The sequence below is a fragment of the Tiliqua scincoides genome, chromosome 4 (assembly GCF_035046505.1).
Source record: "Tiliqua scincoides isolate rTilSci1 chromosome 4, rTilSci1.hap2, whole genome shotgun sequence".
Lineage (NCBI taxonomy): Eukaryota > Metazoa > Chordata > Lepidosauria > Squamata > Scincidae > Tiliqua > Tiliqua scincoides.
This window is the reverse complement of record NC_089824.1, coordinates 148,089,376-148,101,526: the sequence shown is the minus strand read 5'-3', so window position 1 is coordinate 148,101,526 and position 12,151 is coordinate 148,089,376.

Sequence of the window (12,151 nt, the reverse complement as noted above, 5' to 3'; positions counted from 1 at the left end):
TAATTGTCACTGAGTCCTTAATGCAAGCCCTTAAATTCCCTTGCATTAAGTCTAGAAAGGAAATAGAAACCACATGTGGCATGTGGGATTTTTTTTATCAGACAAACCATCTTTGATGTTCCTGTGTGCCGCAGCCTGCCATGGGTGGCGCCTCAGGAGAAGGGGACTTTTGTCCCCTTCTCCAGGGTAAGGGAAGCAGCCCTGCAATGGGCTGTATCGATGAATGAAGAATGGATGTAATGGACAAAGTAAAGACGTTCATGTAAAGCACTGAGCCCTGTACAAATGGACAGGATCCAGTGGAGCTGAGCTCCACTGGACCCGCCTTCTGCCTCCTCGCTCCCTCCCCCAGCATGCCTCACACCTGCTATCTCTCTGCCCTCTCCACGCCTCCCCCTCCCTGGAACGCCCCCTTCCCGCCCCTGCTTACTCTGTGAGACCACCAAGCAGTGGAGGACGGGCACATTTAAGACAGTGCACTCCGGTGGAAAGCCGGAGCACCGAGCTCACGATTGGGCTCTAAAACAGCATAAACAGCCTCCAGGCTTGGCCAGAATACTGCAGAAGTTGAAGATATTACTTGGGAATATGTGAATTAGTCTGGGTTTGTTTCCTTTTAAAAGGGGGGGTGTAGGGAGGAAAGTGTGGCAGTGTGGGGGCTTATGAAATTTGCTTGTGCCACTGTTCCAGTCCATTTATAATTGCGAAAACCTTCTATTGGAATACAATGGAAGGGTGTTTCAATTGTAAATAGCATGTGGGGGCACACAGTCGAGGTTGGAACTGTCGAGGGTTACAGTTCTATTTTTTAAAAAGCTGTGTTGTTTTTAAAAGAAAAAGAATCCCACATTTGCATGTTTCTAGTAACTTGCAGTTGGCCCCTAAGGCCATCATACAAACAGCCAAACAGCAGGGAGCCTAGAGTCTTCTTTTGCTGGTCAGATGCCCTCTGAGGGCTAACATACTGGAAAAGTGTATCTTCTCAGTTCTACCTCTCTGGAGGAGTTCAGAGGTACCAATGAAACTGGGACCACTCTGTTGGCTTCTGGCTATGCAGGTGAGCTTACTGGTGTGTCTTCTGCAGCTTCTGGCACTGATATTGTGGTTCTTCCAGGAGGCCAGGGGCTGAGGGAATTTCTGGGGAAGGAATAATGTCTGAGAATGTTGGCAAGGAGAGATTCTCAGGGCAGGTGATAGTGGGAGCATAGTGCCTATACACTATGCCTTTTTTGCTTCTCCACATTTTGAGGCTTCTCTGTGGCTCCTTCTGGAAATGGGACCTGTTCAGATGATATTTTGTTGGCCCTTCTCATTGTGCTTAAGGGGAGTGTACACTATGAGTGCACAACCCCACCCACTTGCTTGACCACTTGAGCTTTTTCACTTAATCCATTTCTGCCTGATCCACAAGTCTACACATTTGATCCCTGTTGAGTAAATGCAACATTGGGCAGAAGTGGCTTAATCATGGTAAGCTTCATTCAAACGGTTCCACTGCAAATGTAAGGTAGTATTAGCAGTGCGTGTAGAGAAGCAGATTGAATGAACCTGTCCATTATGTGATAAAGCAAAAAAGGCCCAGCATTACAGGAAGTGAGTAAGGCTTGTGTGCTTGTGGCATGCTTGTCCAACTAATATGCCAAGAGGGACTGATGGACAAATTATAATCCAAACTAGTCCCTGATCCAGGAAACAAGTCTCTGCCTGTGTCGGTCTTCGGTTTGCCATCAGGATGTCTCTGATGCAGAAGTGTCTGAGTTCAGATAATGGACCAGAATAGGAAGTGGACATTCTTTACCTTCAGGAATGAGCCAGAGAGATGAAAGAAAACAGTGGGGCAGATACTGTGCACAGGGAGAAGGGATGACACAGGACATTTGAATATTCCAACCCTCAAATAGAAAAATGCATCAAAAGCTCAGTGAAATGTTACTTGCTGCATTTTCTGCTTTATTCACACCATCCTTCACCATTGTGATACTCATCAGTGTTTAAAATGTTTAAAATCTAGCTTTTTGGAATGCGATCCCTGAATGGGATTTCTGCCTCCTAACTCATACATTGAATCAACCTAAGCTGTGTTGGTTCAAATAAGTTGGCAACCTTCAGTCTCAAAAGACTATGGTATCACGCTCTGAATGGTGGTTCTGGAACAGCGTTTAGTGTGGCTGAAAGGGCCGATTCGGGAGTGACAATCCCTTCCACACTGGGAGCAAGTACAGTCTGTCCCTGGTCTGTCTCCCTGGCTATGGGCCTTCAATGGCTATGGTTCAAATAATCTGCCCACAAAAACAGACATAAATTTGTATGTCTGTGTTACAAACCTTTGTCCTGTGCATATTTTGTGTACCTCAAACAGGGCATGTCATTACTTGATGCCTATCAGTCAAGAAAATGATTTCTAGTTGTTTTTTTTAAGGGTTATACATTTTTTAAAAATTCAATATGGACCATTGAGCCTCTCCCAAAAAGACATCTGCAGGGTATATAAATCATTTGTTTCGGCCAAAGTATTTTTCATTTTGCCGTTTCTGAATATATTTCATATTATATACTGCAGGTAGATATGAGTGGGAAAGATCCATAACCCATGGGTAGCAATGATGCATGGAAACTATTAAGCCCTCTCAGGAATGAAAAGAAATACTATCAGTATCCTTCAGTGTGAAAAATGGAATTGACTTTACACTCTAGGTAGAATTGGGCACAACATCTGTGTGGAGTCTGAATCCAGATTTGGTTTACAAATGTCTGTAGTAATTCTTCGAACACTGTGTTTGGATGCCGAACTGCAGTGTTTTGCAGTGCTTTCTTTGGGCTACAGTTCTTTTGGACTGTCAGTTGGAAAAGAAGAAGGGGGAGAAATCACACTTGATGCTTAATTTTTTAAACAAGAAATTTGTTTGTTTTCAAGGCTGTTTGGAAGTTATACTACCTGTCTGGGAAGTCCTATCCCTGGACCCGAAATGTGTGGGAAACAGGCTGTGGTTACTTCAGTGGCACACTCTTTCCCATGTTGAGAGGTACATTCTCTTTACAGCTAGTTGATATATTCCAGGACTCATCCATAGTATTAAAAACAGATTATAAGAGCAAGACCTCAGAAAACCTAGGACCCATTAAACCCTGATCATCACATCCAACATCTTTGTGCCCAGGCCTTGTATGTCAAGCTATCCCAAACAGGCTGTCAATGCCAAGGTTTCCAAACAGGCCTGGCCTTCTTCAAAGTGACCTTTTTATAGGAGTAGCAGACAATTGGCATATGCTGTTTTATCAGCCTAATCTAATTTGCAACAGTGTTTATCTCTGTTGATCTCCAGCTGTCCACTGCCCCCTAAATGGATCACTGCTCCCATTAGGCTTTCTTTTGCTTCTCAGGCTGTTCCTGCATGGTGGTCAGACTATGTTGCCTGCAGGCAGCCAGGGCTGGCGAACAGAATTGTTCAAAATCTCTCTTAACTATTACTAACTCCCCCCCCCCCGATACAGCTTCTGTTATTGCTATTGGTCTGTTTAAATATTGTTAAGGATGTTGGGCTATATAAGTGAGCTGTCAACAGACAGCTACTCTGGAAATGAATAATTTTATTTTACTGAGAATGTAATTGCATTTTGAAAACACAGAGCAGGTACAAAAGCTATTTCTCAATCAATAGTATGTATGTGTATGTATGTGTGCATGTATATAATACAGATGTGTACTCTCATTAACTCAGTCTGTTGACCCACATACATAGTGCCATTGACCCAGATGCACCCTTAAGAAAATCCACAATACTGTGTAGTTAAAATATTAAAGTTTCTTGATATGCTCTTTTATTGCTACCTGGCTTGTGACATTTCCCCCCCCCCAGTGTGTATGTGTGTGTGTGTGTGTGTGTGTGTGTGTGTGAGAGAGAGAGAGAGAGAGAGAGAGAATAACTCTTGATTTTAATTCCAATTTTTGCTAGTGTTTCTAATAGCAGAATTGAGCAGTTTGAATAATGGGGTGTTTTTATTTCTGTTCTTCAAGTTCAATACACTGTATGTTCTGGCAGCACATCCTGGTTTCTGCTGCCACAGTTCAATAGCTGTCCCTTAGTGTATATTGGAATATGGCATAGCATAGATGTAGTAAACCCAGCACCCAATAGCTTGCAGACAGCATGCCCACAGAGCTGGCTGTCTCTTGGGCTTGTGTGGCGCTAGCCTGGAATAGAGCAGTGATATGAAATGTGAAGGAAGCCAAATACAGTACTAATGATCACATTGCAAGATTCTAAAACAACAGTGGTACAGAAATGAGCATGGCCCATGACAGTCTTACATATGCAAAGTATGGGCCTAAGATACAAAAATTGTGAGCTCGAACACTCTTCCCATTCATGCTCATGCTCCTGTGCAGGCAATCAAATTGTATGCTTGTATATACCACCACAAAAAAGGCCCCATACATTCCAAGTCACTAGTTTCATGAGACCTCAAGATTTCCCCCCCCCCCCAAATGTTTAAGGTACCTTACCTTTTATTAATTACATTTGTGTTATGGCCTCCCTCTTTGATGGGCTCCCTCTGTAGAGGGAATAACAATTAGGATATCACCACATAATTGAGCTATTTTGGGTATGTACTTAATCTAAGGCTGCAATTCTGTACTTACCTAGGAGTAATTTTCATTGAATTAAGCCCCATGTGGTACACATATAATTCAAGACGCCCTAATGACTAGAGAATGAATTATTTGTAATTTTTTTCTTTCAAAATGCAGAAATAATAAAGTGTACCTTCAATACTAGGGAGTTTCAGCATTAAAATTAGGTTCATGATTGGTTCAAGATGCCAGTGGTGTAGCTAGTGAGGGGCGGGGGGTGGTCCACCCCAGGTACCAGCCTTGGGGGGGGGTGACACCACAAATGCTCCAACATCGTTGACATCGTGGAGGTTACGAACAACCCCATCATGCTTTATACTGTTGGATGTGGAATTTCCAGCTGAATACAATGCAAAAAACCAGAGTGAAATATCTCCTTTCCATCAAAAGTTTTGGCCAAAAAACCAGAAACAAAAAATGCATGGAGCCCTATGGAATGTAAGCCATATCGTGCGTTTATTTGCAAGTAGGCGAATTTGCCTTAGTCTGTTGGAAAGGACAGGCTGAGGGGAATCCAAGAACACCAGAATGGTTCCTATCCAATGAAAGCAGCCCCCAAAAAACACCCAAGAAGGAAGTTCCTCCCTCCAAGCAGACAAATGTATTGAGCCCTATGGAAAGTGAAAGTAAGCCACATGGTTGTGTTTACTCACGAGTAAGCAAACGTGCCTTGGCTGCTGGTCAAGGCAGGCAAAGGGGAATGCAAGGCTAACTGCATGGTCCCAATCTGATGAAAGTGGAGCTCAGCAAATGCTCCAGAAGGCAGCACCCGCCCAAAGAATAAAACAGAGGCTTCAGCTGGTAAGGTCAATTTTATTTATTTTTAGACTTGTAAAGCCAGGGGGTCCTAATAGTCCTATGCTTGAAATATAAGAATTTACACTGAACTGGGCACTGGGGTGGGGCTGAAAATCTCACTGATATTTTTTTGGGGGGAGGTGTTATTGCAGGCAGGCTTCAGAGAAAATTCACTTGGTGAACAGGGCTGGCTTCCCCTTATTTAATTATTTGTTTGTCTTTAATTATTTATAATTATTTATTTTATTTTTCTTGATGATGTCACTTCCAACCATGACATCACTTTTGGTGGGTCCTGGACAGATTGTCATTCTGAAAAGTGGGTCCCAGTGTTAAAAGTGTGAGAACCACTGCCTCAACTCAAAACAGGCCAATGAGGCTTCCTCGGGGGGGACGGGACACCCTAGTGACCAAAACTCTGAAAATCATGGCTTTTAGGAATACCATCATGCCATTTGATGCAGAATTTCATCCATTTCTTGTGGGGAAATATTCACTGCATTTATTTTCTGGCCATTATTATTATTCATTTCATGTCATGACTATTACTATCTCAGTTTCACCTACCTCTATTACTATGACTATTACTATCTCAGTTTCACCTACCTCTATTACTGTGACTATTACTATCTCAGTTTCACAGGGTTGCTGTAAGGATAAAATAAAGGGAGGAACCATGTACACCATCCTGAGTTGCTTAGAGGAAGGGTGGTATAAAAATGTGAATGAATGAATAATTAAATAATTAATTAATTATGTTGTATGAGGGTGACAAAAATGTATGGACCCCAGGTGTCAAATGGCCTAGCTACACCACTGAATATTGTATATGGTTCTTGGTCATCTTCTGGAACATACCTTCTCTCCCCCACTGCTTCAGTTCAGGTTTTAGCTTCCATGGGGGTTCTGGGGAAGAAATGTTTTATGTGGGCACCAAGACCATGAGAATGGTTGAGGTAGCATCTATCCCAGCTGATATTTGCTTTGGTAGTTCTGTCCATGCAAAAGTCAGTCTGGGATTTGTCCTTTTTAAGAGCTGCCTTTTCTTGCTGTGAGGTTGCCCTTTTAAGAAGAAATTTATTGACTGCTCTCTAATTTGTATTTTTATGGTCTTATTGCACAGGGTACGTTGTGCAGTTTCAGTGAATTGCTGCTGAACCTGGATCAATGAAAGCTGCAGTGCTAATCAATGGCTTAAAGCAAATACCTTTTTAAAGCAGAACAATTCCACAGAATCTTTGTTTACTATTCCCAAGCAGGTTAATCATTCTGCAGAGATTTATCTCATCAATTTTTCGGAAGCAAACTAACCCCTGCAGACATCAGCAAAGCACTCATTGAAATAAATTACTACAGTCCATGAGCCTAATTCTGTCCTACTCTCTTACCCCATAATCCTAAATACACCTGAAAGGAGGACAGCTAATTGATTTCAATGGATTTTACTTCCAAGTAAGCATGCTAAGGATCACATCTTTAGTTTGTGTTTTCAAAGGCGAAACTGTCTTGTCTTTTTTAGGATAATGCTTGACCTTCACATAATACATATAGGTTCAAAGTAATTGAATTCAATAAAGATCTCAGAGACAGATGAGTTATTTATGAGATTTATTCTTTTAAATGCATTTTCTGGTGACTTCAGGGTTGTTTACTTTTAGCTCTGTCTTTGACTTGCCTTAAGAAAATAAGCACATGAGGCTAATGAAAGGCTGACACCTGATATTTTCTATCTCATTGCAATGTGTGAACTCCAGTACTACAAATTTCATCAAACCTTGCCCTTGGCTTATATCTCTCAACAGAAGATAATGTTTTCTGTCCAGAGAGTTGAAGCTTATTGCCAAAGGTGAAGACAGATAGTGTTTTAAATATGTTTTAAAATGATTAGCATTGTACATCTAATACATTCTATACAGAGCTCCAGGCTGGGGCTGTAGCTAAGAACAGCTGCTTTGCATGTAGAAGATCCCATATCCAATCCCTGGCTCTCCAAGTGGGACTGGAAAGGACCCTGTCTGAAACTATGAAAGAAGAGTGTGTGTGTGTGGGGGGGGGGGGAACAGGGGGATTGATTACATGGCTCAAGATCAGAAATGTCCGAACTGTTGCCTTCTTGGCCAGGGAATCTGTGGCCTCATGCCAAAAGTTCTTCTAATAGGCACATTACTGGTCTTGCCGTTTGCTCTCCAGGCAGGCACACAGAACCTGTACATGCGTTCAAAAGTGTGTCTCTTGCACATCTTGCATCAAACAGAACTAAACAAAAATAAAATATTGAACATGTAACAAGGGAATATAGTATGTCTTGTGAGGCTGGATGTAGTTCAAGAAATGCCAATTGTCCATTGGTATGCCCTGCGAGGCACTGTTTTTATTTATTTACAGTATTTTTATCCTGCCTTTTTCCTCTGAAGGGAACCACTAAAACTTGAGCGAGACCAGTACTGCTTTGTGTGGAATTCTCTAATGGTACAGCACATGAATGTCAGGCTGATGATCAGAAGAAAGACAGGTGTGGGTAGTAACTCTACAAATGTCTGTATTGAGGAGCCAGATTTTTCCACTCTCTAATTACCATTTTGAACAGTCATGTAGTTGTATGTCAAAATCTGCACAGTACAAGTCATGATGGCAGTGGCTTTCCCAAAATTTGTCAACAAATTCTTAACTGCAAGCAACAGGAAGCACATTAACCATCGTGTCATTGCTGTTAACTCTTTCAGCCAATTTGAACAGTCAACAGATAGGCTTGTCTTTCATCAAAGCTACAGAAAGAGATGCCATGCACCCCAATTTGCTTCCAGCGAACTCTGCACTGTGGTTAGGCAATCTAGGTTACCTGACCAGAAAGATCCAGGTCAATAGAGGGGTCAAACAGGGCTGTATATTAGCTCCTTTTTTATTTAACTTTTATGTAAATAATTTGATCCCACAAATGTCCTCTTTATCTTTTTTTCCTCCTTCTATAAGGGATAGGAAGATTTCTATTCTGATGTATGCTGATGATTTAGTTATGATATCTCAGAATCAAATTGGACTCAAGAGGATGTTGTATAGATTTGGTCAACTTTGCAAGGAAGAGCTTTTAAAAATTAATTATTCTAAAACTAAGATCATGATTTTTGGGAAGGGCTCTGCCATTCATAAATGGAAGCTTGATGGGCATGCTATAGAACAGGTAAATTCATTTAAATATCTTGGCATACATTTCTCAAAGAGTCTGTCCTGGAAACAACATAGCGAGATGATTTCAATCTCCAGCGTCAGACAGATGGGGTTGTTAAAAAAAAATTTTTACGCTAGAGGCGGACAGTTAATTCCCCCACTGATTAAAGTTTATGAAGCTAAGATTTTACCACATATGTTATATGGGGCAGAGTTGTGGGGAGACTCAGTTAAGGCAAAGTTAGAAGTCTTACAAAACAAATTTTTGAGACAAATATTAGGACTGTCTCCAGGTTCTCCTGCAGTTCATATTAGAGCAGAGTTAGGACTGCATTCTTTAGCCATCAGAGTTGACCTTGCCTACTTCAGATATTGGAGAAGGATCAATGCTATGGAAGAGTCAGCTCTGGTAAAAGAATGCTGGAATGAACAGATGCTTATTGGAGGTTGGGCCAATCAGGTTTTTCTTAAGTTAAAGTATTTTAATCTGGAGTTTGATAAATTTCTCTGCCTGAGTCCTAAAGAGCTCAGGGAATGGATTTATGACTGGGAATCATACCAAGATAAAGTTTCTTTATGGGAATCTCGTTATTCGAGCTGGTATTCCCATATTAACATTCAGTATGCAATGTCCATGTATTTTGAGACTCTGACTTTCCCACAGCTAAGAAGAGCTTTTACTGAACTGAGATTTCAACAAATGCCTTCAGCATATTTAGAGGGTAGATATAAAAAAATTCCAATAGCAAAGCGTCTATGTGTTTATGGATGTGGGCAGGTTGAAGATGTGTTACACTATTTATTGATTTGCCCCTTATATGAGAATCCGAGAAGCCGATTTCTGGAACCAACAATAAAACCCCTGTATGGTTATTCCCCTGAACAATTAGTTTATTATTTACTCGAGGATTTACAATCAAAGGTTACATTTGCTGTGGCACATGTTGCTCTGGCGGCCAAAGAGATAAGATCTTGTTTTATTCAATCTGTTAATAAATGATGTTTTTTATTGTAAGGCACTATACTAAAGAATTTATATATTTTATATTTTTATTTTTCTTTCCTAATGTAATGACCTATGGTTAAGCAATAAAGGATGATGATGAACTCTGCACTGCAAAAGCTGCAGTGGCTTCTCTCTCTCTCTCTCTCTCTCTCTCTCTCTCTCAATCAATCAATCAATCAATCAATCAATCAATCAATCAATCAATCAATCAATCAATCAATCACACAGAGTCTCTATCCTTAGCTGGAACATGTGTCATGTTGCCTTTATATTTAATGCTAGCCATCAGAGCTGGATCTGCAAGTATCAAGAGACTATTTTTACTAGTTAATTCCCAGAAAGGAAGCATCAACCCAACTATCCTGGGATATTAAAAAGCAGTTTTCTTAACAAAGGAGTGGTTGGCCAGTTGGAACAGCATTCTATAATATTGCTGAAATTGTACTCTTTGTATAGTTTATCCACTGATTCATCCAGCTGTGACTTTATGGATAAAATGTTCATGTTGATTAGGATCTTTGCCATGGACTTTAAAGGCATAACTTTCAGCAATGATGCAAGAGAAGCTTTTGCTATTTCAGCATGCTGATAAAACATAAGTTCTCCTATGCCCAGAGGAAAAATTCTGCCATAAGTAGCGGTGCCCAATTGGGTCTACTGAGATTACTTTAAAGACAGTTATAAATTGCCAAAATGAAATGCAGTTAAGTCTCAAGAAATGAAAATTGCAATTATTTCAATGAATAAAAAGTTATCACCTCCCTTGCTTGCTGAACTAGATAATAGCACTATAAATTAATCATTCCTGAGTTAGCACGAATCACTGGGGAAAAAATATGTTGTAACAGTACTTCTTAAAATACACAGGTTTAAATAAGTGCCCATACAATAGGATAGTATTTGTATAGGAAGCAAGAAGAAGATATAAACCTGTAGATTAGGTTGATATGTAAATAAACAATGGATACAAATGCTGTTTTCATTGGAACAATTCATTAGACAACACACAATTTGCCTCTGAAATGAAAATAGCTAATATATGTTCATAGGTTTTCATGGCCAGCAGTAATCCAACAATTTGATATATATTTATTTGGGTGAGAAGACCATAGTTATGTCAAAGAATTAGAATCCGTGTTGTTAAAAAAGTCCAACATTTCGTTCAGTTTTTTCAGAACTTCATCATGAAGTTCTGCGCATAGACAGGACAATGTTGTTGAAGAGCAAGCTAGAAATAGCAATTAAAAGTGTCTGCCCTTAAAAGTTAACAGCAGTTAAAATGTCGACACAGGCACCACCAAACGTACCATAAAAACCAGACTTGCAGAATATGAGAGGCACTGCTGTTTAATGCACCTGGATCAATCAGCAATAGCACAGCATACAATAGAAAAGGGTTGTCAAATAAATTTCAAAGCCACACAGGTTCTTTCCAACAATAGATTTTATTTCCCAAGGCTTTGCAGAGAAGCAATCAAAATAGTTAAACATCCCCAAAACATCAACAGAAAAGTAGAGGTTCTACATATTTGCAATACCTGGCTTCCAGTACTAAAAAGGACAGACATTAAAGAGCTTTATAAGGAAGAGATTTCTAGCAGAGAAGGGATACTGTGATTAGACTTAAAGAATGCAGCAGTAAAATGGAGTAAAATGGCACCTAGAGGGTACTGGTTTTTAAACTGCTGTTTCTGGCTTGCTCTCTAGCAACATGTCCTGTCTAGGCACGTTTCCCTGATGAAGTTCTGAAAAATTTACAGAAAGAAATGTTGGACTTTTTAACAACATGGATTCTAATTCTTTGTCACAACCATGTGGTTTTCTCACCCAAATAAATATCTGACAAATTGTTAAAAATAGCTACTCTTTACTAATTTTGATGTGCTGAACACAAAAATGAGAATGAAATCTGTTGATCGGCTTTAGTTTAGGAGAATCTGAATGCATTGCATACATAGATGGTGAGAAAGAAGTTGACATTTACCTGGAACATTTACCACGGAACTGTCTGTTGCGGAACTCTCACAAACTGTAGCCAATTTTGCTTTTTTATTGTCATACCATATTCATGTTCAGCACCTCAAAATCTATAAGAAACAGTGATGTCACTAAGGGGTGTGGCCTGCACTGGTGACACCCTTTAGGGAGAACATAACTAGTGGCCAAAATTTTGGAAACCTCCTGGAATACCTTTAAGAATACCTTCATGTTATATATTTGTGGAAGATAATTTCATGTAGAATGTAATGAAACAAACTGTGTTGAATTATCAGTATTCTATCAAGGTTATGGCCAATTAACCAGAAAAAGAAAACACAACTTCCTTGTGTAGCAAAAAGTGGATTTTCTTAACTCAAAACTGACCGATGAGACTGATTGTTCGGCGATCCAATGAGGTGTTATTATGACACAGCAGGGAACTAATAATAAATAATAATAATAATAATAACTTTATTTTTACCCCGCCTTTCTCCCCGAAGGGACTCAAGGCGGCTTACAACATATTAAAAACATGATTTTAAAAAACAAATAAAAACATATTAACACAT